At 41.6% G+C, this 26,146-nt stretch overlaps 1 protein-coding gene across 18 annotated transcripts in view; it reads right to left on the bottom strand.

Moving 5' to 3' along the window:
- The window catches only part of dab1a (DAB adaptor protein 1a), a 239,874-nt gene that overhangs the window by 111,453 nt on the left and 102,275 nt on the right, over window positions 1–26,146 (bottom strand). The window contains exon 1 of one of the 18 annotated variants that reach the window (XM_044360761.1): window positions 18,404–18,525. The exons of the other annotated variants lie outside the window; for them this stretch is intronic. The gene's annotated coding sequence lies outside the window, so the exon portion shown is untranslated. Of the gene's footprint in view, window positions 1–18,403; window positions 18,526–26,146 lie in introns of those variants that run through there. 18 annotated transcript variants of the gene reach the window in all.

Genomic DNA, 26,146 nt, shown 5'->3' with positions numbered 1-26,146 from the left:
TGGAGGTGAACGAGAACATGTGAGGCAATGTGGCACATAGTGAGAGTTGTTTTAACCTGTGTGTTACTGATGCTGTGAACCAACCCCCCTCTATTATCACCTACTAGTACCCCCTGGGCTGAGCACACACAAGATAATCGATGTATCCTGGACGAGCCAGGAGGGGCAGGGGTTGGGGGTGGTACTGGTGGGGGTCGCATGACAGGTTGAGGAAATCTAAGTTTGGCCGGCAACAGTAGGTTGAAAGTCTAAAGCGTCGAAAGGCCACTGCAAGCTGCTCATGACAGTTGCTCCATGCTGGCAGATGACAGCTTGCAGGTCGACAATTAAGTAATTGCACCAAACACAACATGTGCACAGGCCCAGCATGTGCCTCTTGAAATCTGAGACATGATTTGCCTACATGGCAGTCACATACTGTAAAATGTTGATCTGGACTGGTTCTCTTAGTGCTCCTTTCTCATCTCCTTCACATCAGCACCATATAATCAAAGAGAAAGTTACATAAACATGATATTTTTGATACATTTAATCTGTTCGGGTGTATAGTTTCCCATTAACATTAAAAGACAGTTCTATGCCTCTTTGTGCTACAGAATCTATGTGGAATATGTACAATTCAGTACATTTTCACATATTCACAATTCAAAACAACCACTTTCATCAACTTTACACAAAGTAAACATTGCAACTAACATTTCTTTTCATTACTGATGATTGCTCGGTTAGTTTTTGGATTAATAGATTAATTATTTTGTCCTTAAAAAGACAGATAATGATAAAAAAAGGTACATCACAATTTTTCAGAGCCCATGATGACCAAGATCCAAGATATCACCTTAAAAATGATAATAAACAGAGAAACATTTGAGTAGCTAAAACCAGCAAATATTTGGCATTTTGCTAAATGATTAAAAAAAAAAAATCATAAAAATCGTCTGAAATTAATGTAGTTAACCGTTATAATGAATGGTTTCACCGCTACATGTCAGTGTGTCTTTCAGACTGATGAAAGCACCAGGATGCGAGTAAAGCAGTTATGGTTGCAGAGGGCACATAGATGACCCACACATACACACACTGAGTATGTTGCAGTCTTAAGATAAAGGTTAGCTGGAGACTGGGTGGAGGGGCGAGGGATGGCTCAGAGCTGAAGGTGGGGGATGTCTTGAGTGGGAGTGGTGGTGGGAGAGTCAGGCTTGGCTGATGACTGGGTGGGTTGGCTGGCTGATGAGCAGAGAGGCTGGCTGTCAGTGCGAGCCTGTAATTGAGGGTGGGTGTGAGCTGCCCCCATGGATTCCCTATATTCTCTGACAGCTGCAGCACAGTGCAGGGCTGTTCACACCGAGCCGTAGTAATCATCATCATCTGCTCCTACAGACCGGACTCCTTTACATCTCTCTATCGGCTGGTTTACACAGATGACATGTGGTGGCGTAAATAGGTACGATGATAGAACTAAAATGAATAAATGAACAGAATTCACAAAATGTATATTTAGTTCAAAATTGATATCTATAATTCAGAATTCAGTCAACTGGCAATGAGTGAGTGTTTCATGTAAGAAGAATTTAACAAAGAGAAACAGGGGCTACTTTCTCTTAAGTAGCTGACCTATACGACTCGCACAAAAGAGAGACACAGAGACATTTATTTCAAAAAGCCGTTTTGTCATGGGATAAAAAAAATCCTTCATTTTCTATTTCGATCCATAGCTGAGTGGTGTGTTTGGTAAAATGTAGCTCCCCAGGGAGTCTGGGCCTGTGATCTGGCAGTGCTGCAGGTTGAAAGGGAAGTCACATCAGCCAGTGTCTCAAATCCACCGCATCAATAAACTGACTTAAATGTATTTCAGTTTACCATTTGCTCACTTCATGCTGGCATTTCAAAACTCTTTACAGCCGTCTCTTTCTTTCTGTCCCTGTTCCTCTCCCTCATATTATTTACTGACGAGGACAGCGGGGCATGTAGCGGTTTATAAACCCGCCATTCTCTGTCTTCTATCTTCTCCCACTCTCTGTCCTCTCTAAAAGCGGGGGGATTTGTGGCTAACCCCTGCTGTATTAGTTTCTGTTGACTTTGGGTGATCAGCACACTTTGTCTGGCCGATGGAAAAGCTGTGTTGTGCCCTGGCTGTCCCCTAACCCGTACACACACGCATGCAGTGCCATTCCATGTAACTCACTTGGAAAGCTCAGAGCAAATCTTCTGCATGGTAGGTCACCGGGGCCCTGAGGACCCTTCACACTTGACACAGTCGCCCACAGATGTGGCCTGCCTGTAAAGCACCGAGTGGTCGCAATGGATCCACAGTTTCCAGTGGGAGGCGAGGGAGCAGCAGAGAGGTCAGGTTTGGACAGAACCAGAGATATGCTCCACTGGACCACACAGACTAGCTGCTGTCGGTCTAATTGGCTGCAGAGCAGGAATGAAAGCCCAATACACTGCACTCATATTAGCCTCAGCTTTAAGGACAATAGGAGCTGAAGGACCACAACAGCAAAGCAGACAAGAATTAATGATTGCCATTATGGCTGCCAGCAACCACAAACCGTTAATATCAATCCAGGTTTTTACAAGACGGGTAATTAAAGGCCGTGTTCGCCAGGCTGCATCTTCTGGCATGTAATATTTCCGCTTTTAGTGTAACAAATCTGACAGTGAGTTTCAATTTTACATCTCAGCCCCCACCTCTAATCTGTCTTGACTATAGCTTTGGGCTATTTGGCAAAAACATTTATGTTCGTTTGGTTTAGTGTCTTAAATTAGCCCACATCACACTACTCTCAGTCTGACCTGTTTAATGCATCTTGACACCAGCAATTCTCTAACAAGCGTCTGAGTGTGCGCAGAGATGGGCTGTTTGATTCCTCCGTGCTTCTCTACTCCAACAGGGGAGTTCAAAGACTCATATTTTGGTGAGGATATAAAAAGGAGTGGGAAAGCCCAGGAGAGGGAGATAGAGAAAGAGAGAGTGTTTTTTTTATGCTGAGTGTGAAAGGATTTTAAGTAGCCTGTGTAAAAAGGTGATGTTAATTGCCACCGATTCCTCTCTCTCTCTCGCTCTCTCTCCATTTCTTCTTCATGTGTATGGCGTCTGGCAAACCAATTTGCACAAGTAGCATCAAGGAATTTCTGTGTGCAATCAGATAATATGCAGCAGAGCCAGAAAAGCTTAGCTCTGAGTCAAGATAATAGCTGGATTTAAGGAAAATCTTATCACATGCTTTCTATTTCTCACCTGCAAGCAAATCAGAAACACAACCGGTAGAAGAACAATGACAAAATCTATGTCTGCTTGTGTGTATGTATACTAGTGGTGTAACAGTACACAAAATTCAAGGTTCGTTTTGTACCTCGGTTTTGGGGTCATGGTTCGGTATGATTTCAGTACAGCAGAAAAAAAGAGGAAGAATAGTTTGGTCTTTTATTTTAAAAAAATGTAAACATCCAACAGCGGTACATTGGCCATAACTATTACTGAAACAGTTTAGTTGTGCTGCAGTGGAAAAAGAAAACAACCCTTCTGTTTCCTGCAAGGAGGCAGGACACCTGCTGATAGCTGTTTTACGCTGATTTATGGTCACTCAGAACAGGTTCTTACGATGTGTTGCAAAACCATGTCAGAAATCAAATGTGTTTTAGTCGTTCTGAAAGGCTTCACTCAGAGGTGGAGTGAAGATCCGACCGTCACAGAGAGGGGAGGGGGATAGGGAGATGCAGTATTGTTTAAATAAAAGGATAACAGTGCATATGTTAATAATAATGACGACAACGCACTACATGAGCATAGGTAACCAGGGTAACCAAGGTAACTTGGCTAAGCAGGAGAGTATACATCCATGAGCATGCTACAGCTAAGTGGTGCACTACCAAAACATTCCAGGTGGAACTCAAGCAGTAGAATTATTGTTCCGCACATTGGAATAAGCGGATTATTTAAATTATTTTGACAGTCATCGTGTGGGTCAGGGATAGGGATGTCAGTTTCAGTCAACTTTGCTTTTGACACCCATTAACTGCTAACTAACTGGTTAATTTTTAAGAAAAGTTATGATGTAGCTTTTGTTTGTGAGAGCTGTCCAGCAGTAGGTGAGGTCAGAGCTAATTAGACTTTTAGCTCATTCTTCTCCTCCAAGTGTTTTTCAATGCGTTCAGTCACAGTTCCTCTTGATGGCATAACGTTCATGGGCTCGAGGTACCAAACTAGCTCTTTCAATCCCTCGCCCTCTACCACAGTGATTGGCAGCATATTGGTCTCATCATTCAGCGCACCGTTTGAGTGATGGCTTCAGAAACTCCTGCAGGTTAAACTGGACTAACCAAACACTGTTAGTGCTGACCGACTCTAACACATACCCATAATGCAACACTCCATGTAGGAGTCAGTTTTCCACTGGTACTTTATCCATTTAAAAATAAAATCTGATGTTGTGAACACGTAATTGTCTAGCCGTTAGCAGAGTGTGTATGCAAATTAGACTAAAGACCAATATGCGTAACTGGTCAAAAATATTCTCGGCGGTTAACCAATAAACGGTTAACCATTGACATCCCTATTCAGGGAGCATGTCGAACCAAGGAAAGCCGTGTATCGAACTGAACATCCTGTACCGAACGCTTCTGGATGAATACACAAACCATTATACCCCTAATGCTTACACTTATGCATAATATGTAAAATAATGAAATATGAGAAGAGACGATACATCCAGAGGGGAGTCTAAGCATTTAGAGTGGAGGAGAAACAAAGAAATCCTGCAGATGTGATTTTGACAAGCACACGACATTCACCCACTCTGACAGCCAACTTGGTGAGAATGACGTTGGTGGGAGAGTGGGAATGAATAAACTCCATCTGACATGATGATGAGCCCTGACCTTTCAGGATGAGAGGAGGAGGATGTTGAGACAGGACTCACAATGCTGTGGGGGTGGCTGGGTGACACAGACACAGGAGAAAGATGGGTGCCCTTGTATGCATTTGTGTGTTTATGTGTGTGTTTCCATGCACTAGGAAACAAATACCCACACATCTACATACAGTATGTCTATGTTTGTCAGCCAAAAGTTCCTTCAAAATATGACATGGATCCAGTGTGATAGTAATATTTAACCCTGCTCCGGGCTTCTATGTTAGGCTAAAAAGGCAGACTTTACGCCCTTGGGTCTCTACCTCCAAGACAATAAAGGATAGGTTTGGGTTTCACCCACACGCCTAAATGTAGATTGTTACTGGGTTATACGCCTAACAATTCCTTGGCCAGGACCAGATGCTGGTAGGTGGATTTGCTTATGTTTGGACAGAGCCAGGCTAGCTGTTTCCCACGTTCTCAGTCTTTATGCAAAGATAAGTTAGCCTGCTGCTGGTGGTAGGTTCATATTTACAGTACAGATATGAGACTGAAATCAATCTTCTTATCTAACGCTCAGAAAGAAAGCGTATGTTTCAAAAAGCTTTTCCTTCAAAGGATATGCCCAGATTTTTTCAAGTCAACGAGGTAGAAACCAAAAATTCCTGGAAGCAATCAATAGCACAGGAGTAGAGCGTAGAAATCGGATTTGCAGCTGGGTAGCGTATCCTACAGCTTTGTGAGTCAGTCTGCAAAGTGGCATCGTGCTGAGTGAATCAAGTGCATATTTCCGGCTTTTTTCTACGATCATGAACATAACTTCAGTGATTTTTCTCTTCAAGCCACTATGGCGGAATTTAAATAGCAAAGAGTTTGTGTGAAAATTTGGTTTTCGCTCAGTAAAACTGCTGCTGAAGCAGCAACTATGCTTGAACAAGCCTTTTGATAAAAAACAATGTGGTTGTTGCTATTCGCCAGATCTCACTCCCTGTGACTTCTTTTTGTTTCTGCACTAAAATTGGGACTGAAAGATTCACCACCATGGACAGTGACAAAAGACGACAACAGAAAATGTTTCCAGAAATGGGAGAGTACTTTGAAGGAGATTAGAAAGGAAATCCTGAAAAATTTGTAATGAATGAATGATTTTTTCTGATTCAGGGAATTTTGAGTCCCCCCTCAAATCTTAATACAATACTCACATGTCATATGTACATTGAGAGAGTTATTGTCAAAAATATTGAGTTATTTCTTTAAAGGGGACGCTTTACGCTTTTCCTTATTTTCATATATATATATATATATATATATACATATAATGTCACAATGTCAGATGTGCATGTTAAAACTGGCCGACGTGTCAAATAACGAGGTAAACGTCTGTAGCAGTAATCCCTGTGAGCAAAAAGCAGCAGCTTCAGACTGCTCTGAACGCTCGGTTTCCAATGTTTTTTTCTACTTTCGGCCCGAGCTGACATCAGTTAGTGACGGATTTCTTTATATGGACATCTGCTAAAGCAGTAAAGCAGGAAATGTTTGGTTTGCATTGACCGTGAAGTTACACAACTCTGCTACGTAAAGCTGGCCAATCAGAACAGAGAGGGCTCATTGGGAGGGGCGCCTTAAAGAGACAGGAGCTAAAACGGGGTGTGAGAGGAACTGTGTATATTGAGGGGCTGCATAAAGAGCCAGTATGAGATAAATAAGGAGTTTTTTTGAACTGTGAATCATCCCAAGCTACTCTAGTGGAGTCCAAAAATAAAAATTTACAGCTGAAATGAGCATAATAGGTCTTCTTTAAATATGACAAAAAACTACAGAAGAACAAAACTATACATAAGTTTGTATGTGTAGTCTACCACAAGGCCAATGAGAGAGAGAATTGCAGACAGAGAGAAAAAAGTGAAATGAAGACAGGCATTATTTTTTATAAAGCATTCGTCTCAGTTCAGTTACAACCTATGCATCTCTCTGGTCGCCTCTCTCTTTCCATCTCTGTCATTCACTCTGTCGGTCTCCTTCTCCTCCTCTGTCTCCTCCTCTGTCCCTCCGGCTGGGAGAGACATAACAGCTAGTGACAGAAGTTAAGTGATTCCCAAACCCGCCGTTTGCACAAAAACCCGGCAGCAAAACACTGTCTTGCACATGGATACTCATACATGCACCCACACACAGACATACAAACACACACACACACGCTATCTAGGACAGTGCTAGATAGTCTGCACTGTTCAAGCCACCCATGCTCGCCGTGTGCATGTATGCATATGCATATGTTCATATTGTTTGCATATCCATCCATTCTAATTTGCCACACCTCCCAGCAAGATTTACGAGGAAAATTCATTTTGTGCCATCCTATATGACTGTATTGTCTCTCCTTGCCTTTCTGATTCCTTCTCTCTCCATCCTATTCCTACGCCTCGCTTTTTTCCTGTCTATTTTAATGTAGATGTCAACATCAAAGTCTGTGTCCCACACTTTTCTCCATCCAGAAATGAGGTGTAGGAGTACATGTCTAGACTAGCCAGCAAGAGTTCACATCAACTGAAGTTAAAACCTCTTTGTCAGCAGTAGATTTAATACATTATTGCAAGCGTGCACACACACACACATCCAAACACACACACACATACACACCATCCACGTCTGGCTGACTGCAGGAGGTGAGGAACTATCAAAAGTAGTAGAGATCGGCATATTGTTCCTTTAAAGATGCCGATTTTATGTTGACCGAGCAGCTCTGCTGCTGTGATCAAAGACATGCGAATAACTAGCTGAAGAGTATCTGATGGCCCCTCCCGTGCACATCACAGACGGGAGAAGTTGGTCAAGGGAATTATCTACTGATGGAGTGGGACTATGTGGAATATACTGCAAACAAAGCAGAAACATTTACATGTTCTACACATCAAAGGAGTATCAGCAAACATACATGCATGCAGAGTGAGCAAATAAATGTGCTTTACAGATGAGTATGCTGAGTCCTGTAAACTAGAAGCTCTCTGTCTGTGCCCCTTCACTCCACGTTGCATCCATGGTGCTAATTAATACACAAGCAGGGGCATTTGAAACCATTAATCAGGCTTTTACGAGGCCAGTCCGAGCATTAGAAAGGTTATTTGCCTAATACATAAAGAGTGCGTAGTGAATTAGTCAGTGAGCACTGTTAAGAGCTTTGCTGCTACTTAGTGAAACCACTGACCTTCCTGATCCTAAGCTCACACCATTTAGAGAATAAATGACCACAAAGTCACATACACACATGCAATCCAGTGACCCTTAGCAATGCAATAAAACAGCATTTTGTGTAACTTCAGTGATTTTTTATGTTACGTCTTAACTGTAATTATACATATTTCTTTTTGAGCAGGATGTTATAGCAGTGATGTTGTTGAATCTTTCAGTCAGGGAGAGGAATACAGTTCCATTTGGTTGCAAAAAATATATATAACATTTAAATATATCAATTCTATACTTAAACTTAAATCTACCGCAAATTTCTCATTGGTTCATCAGGAAACAGAGAGAAAGAAACAAAGACTAAAAGCATTGAGGATGGGAAGTGCTCATTAGTGTTTTATTAAAAAGCAGTTATTGTATTTATTGTGCAAGGTTGTTGAATTTTAATGACCCCTCACTGTACTCCAAATAGCCATTTGGTTATGAACGTAGATAAAGGAGGAGAGGAGAGGAGAAGAGAGGAGAGGAGAGGAGAGGAGAGGAGAGGAGAGGAGAGGAGAGGAGAGGAGAGGAGAGGAGAGGAGAAGAGGATGGACAACAGTAGAAAAAACAGAAATGAGGAGGGAGATAAATGTATAAAATGAATGTGTAGAAGGAACAGAGAAAAGGGAAAAAGCAGATGGAGAGAACAGAGAAGTAGATCGGCTTAAAAACAAAGAACAAAGAGTTGGAGAGGATGTGATCCAAATTAGTCATTTAGAGGCGGGATGATGAGATAAAAAGAGTAATGATGACATAGCTGTAAAGATCTGAAACAACGACTAAGCAGGAGGAGGAGAACTAGACTGGGTTGCTTCAGATGGAAGAGGGGAGGAAGAGGGTGACAGGTTAAAAGGACTGCTCTCTATCCATCTATTTATCTTCCTACAGTATGCCTGTCCTCTGTAGCAGCTCTCCGTCTGTCTGCATCTCTCTGCCAGATGGCAGATACAGTTGCTGCTGTAAGCTGTCACACTGACATGTGTCACATTCTGATGTCACATCCCTGTTGTGATCTTATTGTCTGAATGACAGCTTAGCTGACAAACATGACAGACACTAGCTGTGGTGTTTACCCTCAGGTGAAGTACTGTGCAGCCTTGAGCAGCCTACTCGTAAATGCAGCTCACAGCAGCAACAGAAACAGGAAGTTTCTTCATTTGGAGTTTCTCCTCCAATGCTTTTGACTTCCAGAGCAACAGCTGCTGCTACATAAAAAAAAATGAAACAGAAGTTTAAAGCTGCATTAGCTGGTGAAGAAAGTTGAGCATTTAGCAGCTTACAAGCCAGATACTGGACTCACATTTGTCAGGCAACCAAATGACACTAAATGTTCCTCGTGTCTGCTGGATGTGTGTTTGTAAAGTTACTATGGTGAACAAAGTGATGATGTGTTCACATCTTGTTACAGGGTCCAAAAAAACAAGAGTACGACTCATAAGTAAATAGATAAATATAAAGATAAATATTTACATTTACAGTGTTGATTTTTGTCAATCAGCGTTACATCGTCCAACTAATACAATCAATTAGTGGGAAGAGGTGCAATGATAAAAGCTGCTCACATCTGCATGAGTTGAAAATGTATCAACTTGATGGCTCCATGACTCTGCTTCAAAAACATACAGAGACAAGAAAAAGAAAGAGACTAGAGGGCAACAACAGAAAGAACTGCAGTTTCTGGTGAGGCTGAGTTGAACAGAAACACGCTCATAAGCAGTCTGCTACACACAGTTTCAGTGCATATTTTGCTAGCTAGCTTACAGCTAATGTCTGTGTTGATTCGCCCAAAACAGCCAATGTACTCAGACTGCAGTCCAGCAGTCAAATTAGCACAAATAAGATAGAGCAAAAACTGACTTTACTTTCTGTCTGAACACAGCTTGAGTTCTGACACCTGGATTGGTAAAATATACAGATTCACTAACACACTTCACTCTGTAACACTATTGTACAACTGCAAGTTTTTGTGGATCACAAGTCTTTTTTAGTACAACAATCTGCTGATCACATCACATCAGTTTCAGGAGTGGCTAAACTTTCACTCATAATTTATGGCAATCAGCTTAATAGATATTAATCAGGACCAATCAGTATTTGGAGAAAGTTGCTTTGAGCTTGACCAAAGTCAACAGGCTTCTGTTATTTCAATGGATAGATTATCAACATTTTATATCTTCCACTGCCACTCAAAATTGTTTGTGTGCTTTCAGCCTGCAGATTTCAGTTGAATCTTTTGAGTTGTACTTATTTATAACTTTAGTTTCTTCAGAAGATGAAACCTAAATCTAAATGGATTCAATAACAGGATTTGAATGGATTTAGATTTGATAGCAGATTCAATACTGATATCAGATTCAATAAGTGGATTTGATACTGGATTCATATTGGATAAAATACTATCAAACCCCAACCCTAAATGCAAAGCCTCAAAGAGTTAGCCTCGACAGTGTTTGAAAAGAGATGCATCAATGTTATTTCTAAAAAATAAATAAATGAACGTATAGAGCATATACTAAGCATACAGTAGAGTATAGTATATAAGCATCGAGCCATTTTTACTTAGACTCATTTACATAAACACCACCACTGAGACAGACAAACACCCCCACATATACACACACATACAAAAGAAAATACTTGCATAAATGACAAGTAGCAAACATTTGGCCTCTCGACTTCCTGAATGGCAGTAATTGTGTTTGAAGCTGAGTGACTGACAGGGTTTGAGTGGCATAAATGACTGCGGTGGAAAAGGTCGTTTAGCTCGTTATGACTAGCAGGTACCGGCGGTTAGAATGCGGCAGCCGTGATTGGACCATTGAGTTCCAGCCTTCTTGATTCCTCTATTGTTTCTGATGTAGGGCTGGGATACACTGAGGGATTTTGACAGCTTCATGCGGCGTACCACTTATGTGTGTATGTGTGTGTGTGAGTGTGTGTGTGTGTGCGTGTGTGGGCATGTGAGTGTTGGCTCCCCCTGGATGTCGTGAGTCAGTGTTTCAGAAGGCTCATTGCCGTTTGACGCCCATTTCTCCGGCTAAACGGGTTTGCTTTTCAAATGTCAGATCATGGTGGGACACTGAGGTGGCCCTCCCACGATACTATGATTGTTTTCCCAGAAAAATGAAACGAATAGAAAGAAAGAGGGAGAGAGCAAGGGGAGATGATGACTGCTTTCCATTATTAGCCAGGCTCATTCTACCGACAGAGGAAATAGTGCGGCTCTCTCGTTCTGCTGATCGATCCCTCCATTCTGGGAAGATGGCCAGCACAATACGCTCTCTATCTCTCCAGCTATCTGTGCCTTTCTCTCTATTTTCCCCCTCCCTTTTTTTATCTGTCCGTATGTCATTTGGTTTCTATTATGTTTTCTCAGATAATTGCTTTTCACTGCAGATAATTCTTAAAATGAAGTCCTTCGCCAATGAACAAATTGTCATAAAAAGTTATAAGTTCCTACATTACAGTCCCTGTGAAATGGAATCCAGAGCTCAGTTCATGGCATGTGATAAAAGCGAAATACGAGTGGGAGTTTTGCGAGTTGAAGGGTGAGGGTGTGTGTCATCTTGATGGTGGTGCTCGCCCAGAGCTCAAAGGCAGCGACTGATTATATACGCTTTAAGGTCACAGCAATAAAAGCCAAAGAAGCACTGATGAAATATGATTTGAGTCAAACACATTTATTACTCTAGTTGCTGTAACTTACTAGAGCACTGGCATTTAATTGAAATTGCTAAGCATGAGGATCTCAACAACAGTACGTCTCCCTGTGTTTAATGATGTTCTGCAGTACAGTATAGACAAAGTGAAAAAAACCCTTCAATATATAGTGGATTGGAAACAAGCCATCAGCTCTCACCAATAAATTCAGACATTGCTTTGATAGGCCCATAATGAGACATTAAACTTCACAAGACATTTGGTGTAAAAAAAAACAAACAAACTTGGAGTAAGTTTCTACTAAAGTGCTTTTGTGATTTTTTTTCATCCTGTATACTAATTAAAGTATTTTATAGGATAAATAAGTACATTATTTAACAGCTGAGAAAAGTTGTTTCTTCACAAAATTCAAATGTGCTCATAAAAAAGGAGCAGCTTTAGCATCTGTGGACATCAAATACATGACAAGACCACATGGAGCACAAAAGCCAGGTGACATTAGGGCATATGATGCTGTGAGGGCAGCGCAGCACCCGGACAGTCTACAGCACATGCTACAGTTATCTTGTCATTCATCTTCAAAACAGGCAGCAGTTGCAAGAATGTTATGATTTAATGAGTAAATAATTGGTTTTGCAAGACCAACATGAAACATAGAGTGAACTTTCTACACCGCCACTCAGAGACTAACGTTAGCGGAGTGGAGCAGCGAACTCCAACAGTAACAAACGAGACCGGCTGACCAACACACACTGCAGCTTTAAACAACTTAAACCAACTCTGAGGTGAAGAAAATCGGTGCTCAGTCTGTTTCACCTCAGAAACCATGCACCCGCTCAGTGTGTTGGACAGCAATGGCTTTCCCCAGAGCTAACAGTGCAGCAGAGAGGCTGCTCTCCACTGCTGGAGACATGACGTTAATAACACAGCGGAGCACTCCTCCTCCCTCTCATTTTGTTATTCTCTTACAGGCAGAAGACTGTAAGATGCTTTCAAATGAAATAATTCATTAATTAATGCAGTTAACTTTTTTAAAATAAAAAGGCTGTGGACCATTTATCTTATCTGCCAGTTATGTTTCATATTGTATTTCAGTGAACGACGTACACCAGTGAATGGTTTGGCACACAGTATACTGGAGTAAGAAACTGAAAACAGTGCCCCCTATTCTATTCATTCATCAAGAATTCTGAATCGAATCAGCACCACACCAAGTATCGTGATTGTCTCAAATCGGGAATTAAGCATATCGTCCCAGGCCTACAAAATAAACATCGTCATTTGTCACAACCTTTATTTTTCATCTCTTTGTTCCATCTTGGTATAAAGTTTAAATCCCTATGAACACGTTTGTCTGTCAAATTGTGATTTAAGCGTATGCGCACAAACTGTGTACACCACACCACGCATGTTCTCCAGCCTTTGCCACCTTTGTCTCAAAAAAATCCAGGAAAAAACCCTGCATGAGGGGGGAAAAAAAGTCTTCATTGAAAACAGCCTTAAATCATCAACAAATCACAGGGAATTTAGTTTTGAGGTGATTAGTCAATTACATGACTGGTTTAATCAATATGAAGGAAACTAATAATTTAGCACCTTCTCAAATCTCAAGGATTTGCTGCTTTTCTGCATTTTATATTATTCAAAATCAAATATATTTGGGTTTGACTGTTGGTTGTATGATTGAGCTGTTGGAAACTGATGAGTATTATTAATTTATTTTTATTTATTTATTTACTTTTCAGACTTTTTACTGATTAAAAAATGATTTAGTTACTTGAACAAGAAGTGAGCTGTAGACCTGTTCATGCGCCTGTAGATGTACAGTGTGACATGAATATATTGATAATGTTCTGCTGTGTTTGTATCTAATGGTGAGGTATTCTGTCTGCTGAGGAGACTGTCTAAAGAATTCATGAGACAAAGCTCAGAGCAGAAGGGCCATCCCTCAATGTCAGACATTCATCATCCCTACACACACACACACACACACCGACACAAACATATACATGCACGATCACACACTGAGTTTTAGTTATTTCGACTTCTAACTTCATAATGCAGACTGACATAGCCAAATCACAGTCACGCAGAGAGGAAACTTAGAGACCCAGGAGAATCCTCACTACAACACAAAACCCTGTCACACACACAATCACCTCCTCCCACAAATAAGGAAGGAAGTGTGTGTGTGTGTGTGTGTGTGTGAGTACGTCCATCCCATGTGGTCAGCGCAACAGAGACAGCATTGTCACTGACTGAGCTCCCTGTGATATGGAGGTGTTGACAGGTAGCACTCCTGCGGGATTTGTGCAACCACAACAAACTAGTACGGCGTGCGCACACACACACACTCAGGCGTGCACATGCACACAGGACGTGACGTGACAGACTGAGGATCTCAGCGACAATGTGGGATCCTCAGCACATCAATAATGCAGCGCCTCTGACAACTGGAGGAATCAAACTCCCCGTGCCGTCTCACTCCATCATCCTTCTCTCTCCCTCTTTCTCATTCTCTCACTATCTCTCCCCATGTCGCCATCTCCCGCTCTCTATCCCGCCCATCCATCTCAGCTCACTTCGTTACCCTCTCCTCTGCTACAGCATGAGGACGGAGCGTGAATTAGAAAGCGGGCAACAGGAAGAGCAGAGCTGCCGTTTTTCAGACAACTTTGCTGGATAGTATCGAGAATGACACAGTAACACATTTGGCCTTATGGGATCAAAATGCATCTGAACCACTGAAATGGATATGAGTGTGTACATGTCACAACTGTGTGTGTGTGTGTGTGTGTGCGTGTGTCTGTGTCTACAGTAAACGCATATTTGTTTTGGCTGTTAGCTGCCAGCATATAGTTCAGTCGTTTAGCTAGCTTGTCACATCAGCCACATAAACAGAAATGTGCAAACACAGACACACACAGTGAAATGTCTGTCATAACCAAAGAGCAGCGTCTCATAGTGGCACAGCAGCCATCTGTAGCTATGACAGATGAGAGCCGCTGGAGACACGGGAGTGTGTACATACAGACACACAGAGAACAGAGCCGGAGGCCTGCTGAGTTTGGATGTCACTGCAATGCCTGTCACCAACTGCCATGCCATTGTATTGCCACATAAATCTGTATTGTCTGGCCCCATATGTGTGTGTGTGTGTGTGTATGTGTGTGTGTCCCTTCTTGTCTGTCTCTCTTTTGCTCTGCCTGTTTTGCAAGCCCTTCACTGGCCCTTTGCACTGCCATTTTTGTAAGTGTGAGTTAAAAGATAATTCCAGTTTATTACCTGATTATTGGTACGGTACATCACTCCTATTGGTTAAGATAACAGCGTACTCATCCAGTTGAATGATGAGAACTGGGAACACAGTGGCATCACTTAAAAGAGGTCAAGAAACACAAGTTATCAGGAGAAAGGTTGTAAACAAATTCCCAGATTAGCTAACTACTTTGGAAAAGAAAACAACACAACACACAAGTGAACACTAAAATTATTTCCCTAACTGTCCACGGAAAACATCAAACCAACTGACTTCCTTGTTCAACTTGGACTTAATGTACTTTCTGTACTGTTGCACTCACAGTTTTCTTGTGCGATGAGGAATAGTTACTAACATTTCAAGTTCCGTCACATTCGATTTTACCTCCAAATAAAGTAGTTTAGACCATCTGGCTAAACTGTTGGCTCTTTAAAAACTGTCACAACCTTTATTGTAGCGATGTAACCATCTTCTCTGCAGTTGCTATGGTGAGAATAATGTTATCATACAGAAATGGTGAAAAACTGCAAAAAAATAAGACCAAAGTTGTAATAAACTGGAATTTGCCTTTGATATTGAGTTTGGTATGTTTCCACAGAAATGCCACAGACAAAATTCCTGTGCATTCATTGTACTCTGTGATTCTGTCTTTTATTTTCTCCTTCTCCGTCTCTCATTCTACACTTCCTTCCTGATGGCTGAGACACCGTCAACCATGTGACTGGTCACAAATGCTAATGATGCATGGCTAACGCAAGACTCTCTCCCACTTTCTCTCAAGAGTTCATTTTAACTGCTACACCTGCAATCTAAATGGATCTGACAAGCGCGCACGCACACACACACACACACACACACACACACACACACACGTCACAGACATCAACTCATCCATATTATGCTGACAGCCAGTATTGCTCTGCAGAGAGATATTACTTAGCTGTATTGCATTGCTTGCACTTGCAGCAGAGAAAAGCATATTACTCACAAATGCCATTTAGGTGTGAGACTGTGCCTGGCTGCTCCACGCAAGCTGTGTAGAAATAGTTTTCCTCTCAGCTCTCGTCCTGTGACCAACTGCTTCAGTGCACCACATGGCACTCACAAGTCACCACCAGAGTATTCTGGCACTTCAGTCACAGTGAGACAAAATCTTTTAGTAGGGTTTAATTCTGTAAGGCTGCTATTTTTAAGCGATACTACTTTCTTTGGTGCTATTACAAATGAGCAGAAAACCATGGATGGGCAAGTTTTATAAGAATTTCTTTCCTGCTGTGATGGCAGTGATGTGTGTCATGGGGGTTGTCTGGGGAATCTAGGGTGGGTGGATGGGGGGGTTTTATGAATTCCCTTACATTCAAAGACACACATGCACGCTTTCCCTCGCTTTTGAAGGGAGGCGTCACGCGTGATGCCACAATCTTCTCATGAAACGGGAAACCAGAAAAGAGGATTGAAGCATGGGAGGGAGGAAAGAAACACCCTAATTTTTCCCCTTCCCTCCCCCCTCTCTTCCTCCTTCCCCCCACCAACTGCTGCCAGGACAGGCCAATGGGAAGATGAGACTGTTTCCCCATCTCCCTCTTTTTTTTTTTTTGTCTGTGTCACACTCACTTTCTCCCCGTCTATCTCTCCTTTTCTCTGCCCACCCTTCACGCTGCTGCTGGGGTCCCGTCGTCCTCTTTATCTCCTCTAGTAGTTTTGTTTTCCTTCTCCATCCCTTCTTCTCTGTGTTCTGTTAACCTTCCATTAGCAAGTCTAATATCAGGCCTTCCTGGCTGCCTCCTGCATGGCTCCTGGCTCTGTGCTTTCCAGGCACTATGACAATGTTTTCCTCAAGCTCCATTAGTACCTCCTCACACCACTAACAGCCATGCAGCACAGGGAAGGATGAGAGGTGGGGGGGGGGGGGGGGGGGATTACAGAGGAAAGGGGAAAGATGGGGGGAGCGGGGGCGGGGGGGTGTATTGGGTGATACAGAGGAGAGCGGACCGGGCACAGTGGCTGGCCGAGAGAGAGAAAGGGTGGAGAGGGGATTAAGGGAGGCTGAAGGGGGGCAAGAGGGGAAATGATAAAAAACAGAAGCGTAGGGCGATGCTGGCGGGGGAAGGGAGTGCGAGGAGGCTGGATTGGGAAGAGGACTGAGGGTTGGGCAAGATGTGAGGGGGTTGGGAAATGCGGGCCCTTCCAATACGCCTGTTTAGCAAACACCATTTGCATAGAACCGATGCGGATGGAGTTCTGTGTCACAGTTATTTGCATACATTTGCATAAAATTAATCCCCTTCCCAATCTCTGCAGCGATTGTTTCTGATGCAGAAAATAAGTCAACAAAATGAACTGACGCATCCAAACAAAGCAAACATATTGACACAGACGCATGCTGGAAGAGAGCAAGAGGGGAGTTTGGGCTACTGTGTGTGTGTGTGTGTGTGTGTGTGTGTGTGTGTCCATGTATCTGTGTACATTTGAGGTCATCCATTGGTTGTTTAACAAAACAGAGGTCTTCCTTTTGGTACACTACGAGCACTAACACCACCGACTCGATAAATACTGCAAGTCTCTGTATTTTTTCTTGATCTTCCTTCCTCCATACACACATTTGGATACAGACAACTCAACATAGTGCTTGTAGCAGGTATATTTAACCCTTTACTACCCACGGTTGGGGCCATAGGATGCTTATATAATGTAGAACTTTCACAAGCTAGTACAGTAACATGAAAACTTAGATGTCACTCTTAATCCTCAACAGACACCTTACACCTAAGAGGTTTAATGTCTCTATGTTGATGCTTTGAATATTTTTGTCTGAGGTTTTCTCAGCTTTTAAACCTGTCAAAACGATATTTCATTTCAGCTGAATTTCTTACAGTAGGAATCGCAAATTTAAACTTAAAACTTGAATGTGAACACTTAATATATGTATCAAAAGAGAAGAATTTTGTTTCGTTCGTCTCCCTCCATTGGTTCCTGGTGGCGGCTCGCATCAAGTTCAAAGCCTTGATACTAGTCCTCAAGGCAACCGATGGTGTAGCACGCTCCTATATTGTGTCACTCATCAGGCTGTGTGTCCCCTCTGGTCTGCAAATGAATGATGTCTGGTAATACTATGACTGCCTGGTGCAAAATCATGATCCAGACTCTTCATGTTTGTGGTTTTGCGATGGTGGAAAGAGCTACACAGCTCCATCTCTCTTGGTGCATTCAAGAAATGCCTGAAAACTCAGCTTTTCCATGAACACCTCAACACTTGAGCCCCTTTAACCTTTCAGCACTTTGTTTATGGTACTGCTTATGAACTTGTCTACATTCAGTTGTTTCTTACTTTAATTATTTAAAAAAAAAAAAAAAAAAAAAAAAAAAAAACACTTCTGTCTAACCCTCTTTCTCATTGCATTTGTACCTGGTCAGCTGCCTGAGAATTCCTACCACAGCTCTTTCTGAGTCACTGTCCTCTCACGCTTGATTGTCTTGCCTCGCTTGTAAGTCATTTTGGATAAAAGCGTCTGCCAAATGAGAAAATATAAATGTTTCAGTCATTGTGGTCAAAAAGAACGCCTTGTTGTAAAAATAATTCAGGCACAATACACTGAGCAGGGTGCAAATAATCAGTTTCTAGCTCACAAAGCATGACAAGATCATAATATGCTGCTAGAATCTATGAGCTCCTTGAAGATGTACCTGTTACGTATTTCAAGATCAAAACCAAGATCACAGAAACACACATCCAAGGACAAATGCTTCTCCTTGCAAATGAGTTCCAGGAGGCTCAATGTGAAGAAAAAAAGGAAAAATAACAATGACATGAAAGATTCCCTCACTAATCATTTTATCCTTCGATCAATTAAAACTACAGAGCATGAAATAATGCAGATCCTGCTCTCAGGTTGAGTGGGCATTGATCAAACACATTTGGATGGTTTTGCATCCGTGCCTGTGTACAGTTTGTGTGTGTGTGTGTGTGTGTGTGTGGGAAAGTAAAAAACAGAAAGAAGGACTGAAAGTGTGTTTATAGTTGTGTTTCTGAGTGTGTGAGCACATCTGTGTGTGTGGCCATTGATCAAAGGCAGAGCCCAGTTTGCTGGTGAGGAGAGGAGCCAATTGATCAGAAATGGCTGTAATTGGAATCTAAATAAGACCTGCGGCATTGATCTCATCTCAGTTCTCAGCTCCTGACTTCAGTATATGTGGGTTTGTTGAAGGCCAGCCAGCCCACCTCCTCTAAATCTCCACCTCCAGCACACTGCCTTCTGCATCAATAATAACTAAAGTTAAATTCTCACATCTGAACTGTGAGCAACTTGGATGATTGACTTGACATCCTACATTTCATAATACGCTGCCCGTTTTCCCTTTTCACCGTACCACCTACTCAATGAAATGCAGTAATTAGCAATAGCAGTGGAAAGTGATTGCATTTGCCAAATGTTCTTAAGACTCAAACAATAGAGCGAATCAAGGTTGTGGTAAATACAGTTGTGTAGATTTACTTGTGCCTTGTCCACAAGCACAAAAATGGCTGCTTGAAAGCATACAAACTTACAGACACACACACACACACACACACACACACATTCCCCTACAAACAACCTCCACCAGCAAGATAAGGGCTAAATTATGGGATCTGTGAGTTGCCTGGTGAGAGCTGCGTCATGAAGACAAAATGCAGCAAGCAGCAAATGGCCTTTACAGTGTTTGCGCCTGTTTGTTACTGTGTGTGTCTGTGTGTACTTAAATGGTCATTCATGCATAGCAGCAGGCACGGAGAGAATAAGAAGGCATAGATTTACCTCTCAGCCATGTATTCAGATGTATTATTTAGTCATTCCCATCACTATTATATAAACAAATAGGAGAGACTTACAATTAGACATAATAGGAGATCATTCAAATCTTCACAATATTTATGCGTTCACATATATTTACCAGTACATGTAATTCAAATCACATCAGCATTGTAAACAGATAAACGCAGGACTAATCATGGCAGCATGCATAGCACAACGCTGTCACAGAAAACAACTGTACGCAAATACAGCGACGAAAACAAATATATGGCAAGCTACACTTGTAGACTGGGTGTGATCACAAGGAAGAAGAACCTAAGAAGTGAGTTAAAAGTGAAAGATTTTATCACCAATAAAAACGAAAATCTACATCTACTCAGATAAGACATGAGAAAAGAGATTTTACTGGGAAACTAAGGTCACCCTCTGCAAACTTATTACTAACTTGCAATCTTAAGTTGTGTCAAATACTGTTTTGACCTCTACATGACTTCTGCCTTTCCTAATTACAGTGCTGTACTGAAGTGAACATACACTGTTATTTTTAATTAGGAATTATATTATTAATTAGGAATCCTGCACCTACTGTAATTTGCGTACGCATATCACTGAAATACAGCCAATGACGGAATGAGGGAGTGCCAATAAGCAGCGAATCAGAGAAGAGTGGGAAAATGGGGTGAGACGAGGCTGCTGTGGTTCCCATGTGAATGTTCTGTGGGAAATCAGACATACTGCACCATGTGCCAGTTGGACTGACAGAAGTCCCAGCTGACTCGCATTACAGTGTTACAGTTTAATGTCACAACCCTCTGTACATACAATAAAGCATGACCTTTATTGATGCCTGAGGCAGAGCAGCAGAACGTGGAGCTTTCTCATAATAGATGATGAATGGTGTCTTGATTAAAAAAGCTTGTTTGCGGGTGTGTTTTGGACAGTTGTATGTTTGTATTAGCCTGTGTGAGTCAGTATGTATGTGCATGTGTAGTTGTATCTCTGTGCCTTTGTGCATACAGTACATGCATGCATTTTATTGGTTTTTAAGTGTTTGTGCATTCAGACATGACATATGTTTGTTTCTGTTGTTGTTGTTTATGTTGATGAGTGTATTTAATGTATGTATATCAGTTTGTGTGTTTGTGTGTGTGTGTGTGTGTGTGTGTGTGGACGTAACAGAGTGTGTGTCTGTTCATCAGCCTCAGCAGGAGAGCTGCTCGAGTCTTAATGAGGCTGTTAATTAGTGTGCTTTAGAATGTACATCTAACAAGTGTGTCTTTTACAATGGAGAAACACGGGCAAACACACACACACTAACACACACACACACACACACACAGGCATACGCATACAAGTACAAACAAGAAAAAAGGCAGATGGACAACAGTATTTAGAAGTGGCACACATCTGGCAGACATCTCTCTTCTTTGGAGAGGAGAGTCTGTGTATATGAGAAAGAGATGGTGTGTGTGGATGTACTGAGCGTGCTCTGTCTGTATGTGCTGTATTGACTGTGTTGAATGCAGACCAGCAGGAAAGATGTTGCTGGAGGCGTTTCTCAGTGTGATGTGAGCTAACATTCTGGAAGTAAAGACCGTTCTGAGCCTTCTGCCATCTCTGCTCTCCACCATCTGTTTACACACACTCAGTACCCAAACCTACTGCTGCTGTCAGATTCAAGACTTGTACTGCTGAAATGCATGTTGTTGTTTTGTTTTGTTTTTTTTTGAGGTACTGAGTAACATCCAGTCAGATATTCCAATTGATGCCTGGGCATTTTGAAACACACAACGTGTTTGTAATGGGTCCCTGTGGGCCCTTCGGTCATAAAAAAAACAACAGAGCACAGAAAACTCAATTCAATTCCAGTCAGAAACGATAAAACGTCAACACTGGAGGTATGAAGCTTTTGTCTGACAGCAGCACCATGATGCAATGCTGCTACGTTCACTCTTGCTCTGTAGACTGAGCCAAATCAATCAGATTTCCACATAGCCACAGCCAGCATTAGATCAACTAATGCTTCATTCCTCACAGACACACTAGCATTGGATCTGTAGCTCTGCCTTCAAGTATTCATAAAGCCAGCAGACCAAACATGCTCTTATATTTATTTCATGCTTCCTATGTGTTTCATAGACATTTCCCAACTGTAAGTACATATGGCAATCATCAAACATTGAAATCATATTGAACTATGATTGTCTGTCTTTGGATATTTGGATCTGGAAAAAACGCCTGCTAACAGCATCAGAAAGAGAAAGGGAGAAATAAACACACCAACAGACGGCCAGAGATGCAGTGTATAAGCAAGAAATAAAAACAGTCACAAAGCCACAAAAAAACATACAATGTGAAACAACACACAGTTCTGCCACAAAACTGTCTACTCAACATAAAAGTAGGGCTGACTTCTCATAATGTCTTAGATATAATCATGTGTCCCAAACATTTATTACCCACAGTGTTGCAGCAGAAAACTCAAGCAGAGACAGTATATTCCAGCTCTCAAATCTCCTGTTCAGCACCAAGGACAGCTCCTCTGCTGCCGCTCGCTAAGAACATTTCCACTTTTTGAGGATTTGTAGAGGCCAGATAGGCTCATGTATAAACTTGAGTCTGGACAATATGGGACTTTGTTAAATGGAATTCCATTTTCCAGCATGACTAGTTCCGACTTAATGCCTGTAAATGTAGCATACAGGTCTTTTTTCAGTCCAGAAATGAAAAATCGAGTATTATTGTGGGACTCTGTGGGTGCACTGAAAACACATTGCTACTGTTGTCTGCTACCGTAAAATCCCACAAGGAGGATTGAGAGCCATTCTGGATTTTAAAGCATAATTCATGCAAAAATTACATAAACAGAGTCACAGCTTACAAAAGTGACAGTGGTGATGAAAATAGTGATAAGAAGGTAGTAACCTGTTCCAGGGGAAAGCAGGGAAGAGAAAAAAAGATATTCAGTGAAACAAAACAACCTGTTTAACGGAGGTTGTTGCATCTGGTGTCGTCTAACCTGCAACGGTGTTCATTATCGACCGAACTATCAGTTGATTTTTTGTACGATTAATTTGTTTGTGCTATAAAATGTCAGAAAATTATTTTTTAAAATGCCCACTATAATTTTCTGGAGCCCACAGTTATGTATTCAAATGTCTCCTTTTGTCTAACCAACAGTCCAAAACCCTAAATTGTTCCATTTGCAATAAAACAGAAAAAAACAGCAAATCCTCACAATTGAGAAGCAGCAAGCAGTAAATCGAAATTTTGCTTGATTATGTGACAACCCCTCCCACTCTGCTTGTGGCTCCTTGTGTGTGCACTTTTCCTGTGTTTTTCCTGTTCCTGTATAGGAGGCAGTCAGAGCGGCAGAAGTGTGTCAGGACGCCTGAATTAACTCCTCCTGATTGCTATATAAGAGGGCTGGATATGTCAGTTCTCTCTCTCTCTCTGCTCCCAGCTGGCAGGTTTTGTTTGGTTGTGTTTTGGGTTCTACTGGATTTGCTTTCCACCTTATTTCTTACATACAATAAACTTTCTCACATCCATGCACTCACTACACCACTGATACCACTGAGCTACAGATTCCACAGTAAATTTGTGTATAGTTTACTATTTGTTAAATAAATTTGTTTTACTTTAATCGATGATTATTTGTTTGGTCTCCCTTGTTTTGTCTGGACTTTGAGCTGGTTCATGACATTTAACTTATTTTTATTATTAAGCTTTATTTATTCAAGAAATCTCATTGAGATGAAAATCTCTTTTACAAGAGAGACATGAGAACAGGTTAAACATACACATGATCACAATAATGATGGTTCATTAACATCACAATCACAAAACAATCATCATACACACTCATAGACACTATGCAAAACAATCACAAACATTATGAAGAATATCAGCTAGTAAAACTTTAAAGCCTCTCAGAGGAGCAAGTGTCTCTAACTTCAAGCTGTTTTGCAGTTTATTCCAGCAGATATAGATACAGGTTTCCAAAAACTCAAAACAACATTCATCCCATGTGAAATAAGTGCTCTGAATTCTAATACATTATAAACTGCTTTTGATTCCTCACATAGCTTAGCACTTTTTAAAAACATCTTTATTCTTCTCCTTACTGTTTTCCTTGCTTTTAATATACATCTTTATCGTCTGAATTGCGTGTATAGGACCAGCACTCTGGTGTCTGGTGTTGTCTTGCTGTGTTTTTGTTGTGTTTTCATGGTTTTGTGTTTTTATGCTGCCTTGCTGCAAGGAGAATTTTCCCTTGTGGAACAATAAAGATCTGAACTGAAGGTGCATAGAACCGGAAACCAGTCTTCCCCAGTACAGAGTTTTTAAAGCCAACCTCTCCTGTGATCTGTTGTCATGGTTATTAGCTCTGAGCTCAACTAAGGATGTTAAATATCTCAGCAACTTAGATAGCAAGGCCTTATAAATGATGACTTAATTATTAATTATCAAAATTATTAGGTTTCTGTCAAACGACTAATCAATTGCACATCTAATTGTTTAGCACAAGTGTCATCCACCCACACACTCTGTGAGAGCCAACACACACACACACACACACACACACACAATCACATATGCAATAGTTAAGTCATACAAAAACACTCATACACACAGACGGAGGTCATCCAGAGAGAGTCTGATAAATATGTTCTCAAAAAATGGATGCATGCCAGAACTGCAGCAGAGGTACATCATTCCCTGGTGTTAGCCATGAATCACTCACTCTTTACACACTTATACTCTTTTTCCCCACATACTCATACTGTGTATGTTCACAAATTCAGAAACGCCCAAACACACACACACACACACACACCTATCCACAAGCCCTCCCCCACTCTTCCACTTTGCTGAAACGGTAGAAGTGTGCCCTTTCCACGTGGCACACTGCCAGCCACTCACAGCACATTACCAGCATGTGACCCCTGTATGTGCTGAAAAAGGAAGCATTTAACCTCCTGCCCTTTTCTGCTGAGGCTCTCTCATAGTATCTCATCCGATGTTGAATATGAACCAACAGTCATTTCACTATTTTGCATGTGAGGGAAGTGCTGAAGGAATGTGGAAACACCTCTGACAATTACTTCAGAGTGTGTGTGTGTGCGTGCGTGTGTGTGTATGTGTGCCGTCAACTCACATGCCCTCTGAAAATTCTATATGTTTCTGTGTGTCTTTCTATTCCTATCTGCAAGCTGCAATGGATTCATTCCTGCTGTGGCGTTCTATCAGAGAGAACATCAATCTGTGAGACTGACATTTAATCCCAAACCTGGGCAGGTAGAGAAACACACATATATGCACACAGCACATACACACACACACACACAAAACAAATAAACGCACACACAAACACACATTATCAGCTGCATGCATACACATACAGAACCACAAATCAAAACCTGAGCGTTAAAGTGTGGAGTCTGTGCGAACACTGTGGATCCTGCAGAGAGAATGTGAACTGAACTACTAGAGAAAGACAGACTGTGTGTGTGAGAAGGTGAAAAATAAAGCAAGAAAGACAGACAGAGGGAAAGGCTTGGAGGGAAAATGCTTCTCGCATCAATCTATTGGTTCCAACTTTGACAGAATGGCTCAGAGATACAGGTGGTTAAGGAGAACAAGGAGCTGATGTATAGACGACTGTGGTCCTTTTCTCATCACCACGGATCCACAAGACTGCAGCTCTCTCTCCTCACACCAGGCATCTCTGTGACTCCACAGCCATACCATGTGACCAAATCAATTCCACCTGTTCTGCCTCGGTCCTTTTCTTTTTGTTCGTCCGGTTCTTATCTCATTTTTTTGCTTTCCATCTCCCTCTCTCCGTCTTAGTCTCTAATGCTTATTGAGGAAGTCATTGCAATGTCCTCATTAGCAGCGGTGACATTTTCTCCATAAGTACTTAGCTTTTTCCTCCAATGATGATGACTTCTTTTAATAAGGTCACGCTGAGACATCCTTGTGCCCCTTTTTGTGTCTGTGATCGTGCGTGTATATGCACTTTCACACATATTGTATGGGAATATTCGTGCTATCATTATCAGATACATCGACAACTGGCTTGTCACAAAGAGAGGAGTAAAGTACTAAATGAAAATGGAGTAAGAGCGCAGGGACAAGAATGCACTGAAAGCTGTTCAAATGGAGAGAATGAAGAAGCAAGAGTACTGAGAGATGATAACTATTACTGAAGGGCAAAGACCCAGCAGGGCTCTAATCAGTTTTAATTAGCACTTCGCATCACCTGGAGTCATATATTTTAGACAGCAATGGAGCAAGGTCTGTCAGAGAGCATGGCCTTTTTTCGTCACACACTGCCAACCACACTGCCACAG

The sequence above is a fragment of the Thunnus albacares genome, chromosome 9 (genome assembly GCF_914725855.1).
Source record: "Thunnus albacares chromosome 9, fThuAlb1.1, whole genome shotgun sequence".
In the NCBI taxonomy this organism is placed as follows: domain Eukaryota; kingdom Metazoa; phylum Chordata; class Actinopteri; order Scombriformes; family Scombridae; genus Thunnus; species Thunnus albacares.
Note: the sequence above shows the minus strand (reverse complement) of the source record. Positions and strands in the feature narration are given on the sequence as shown.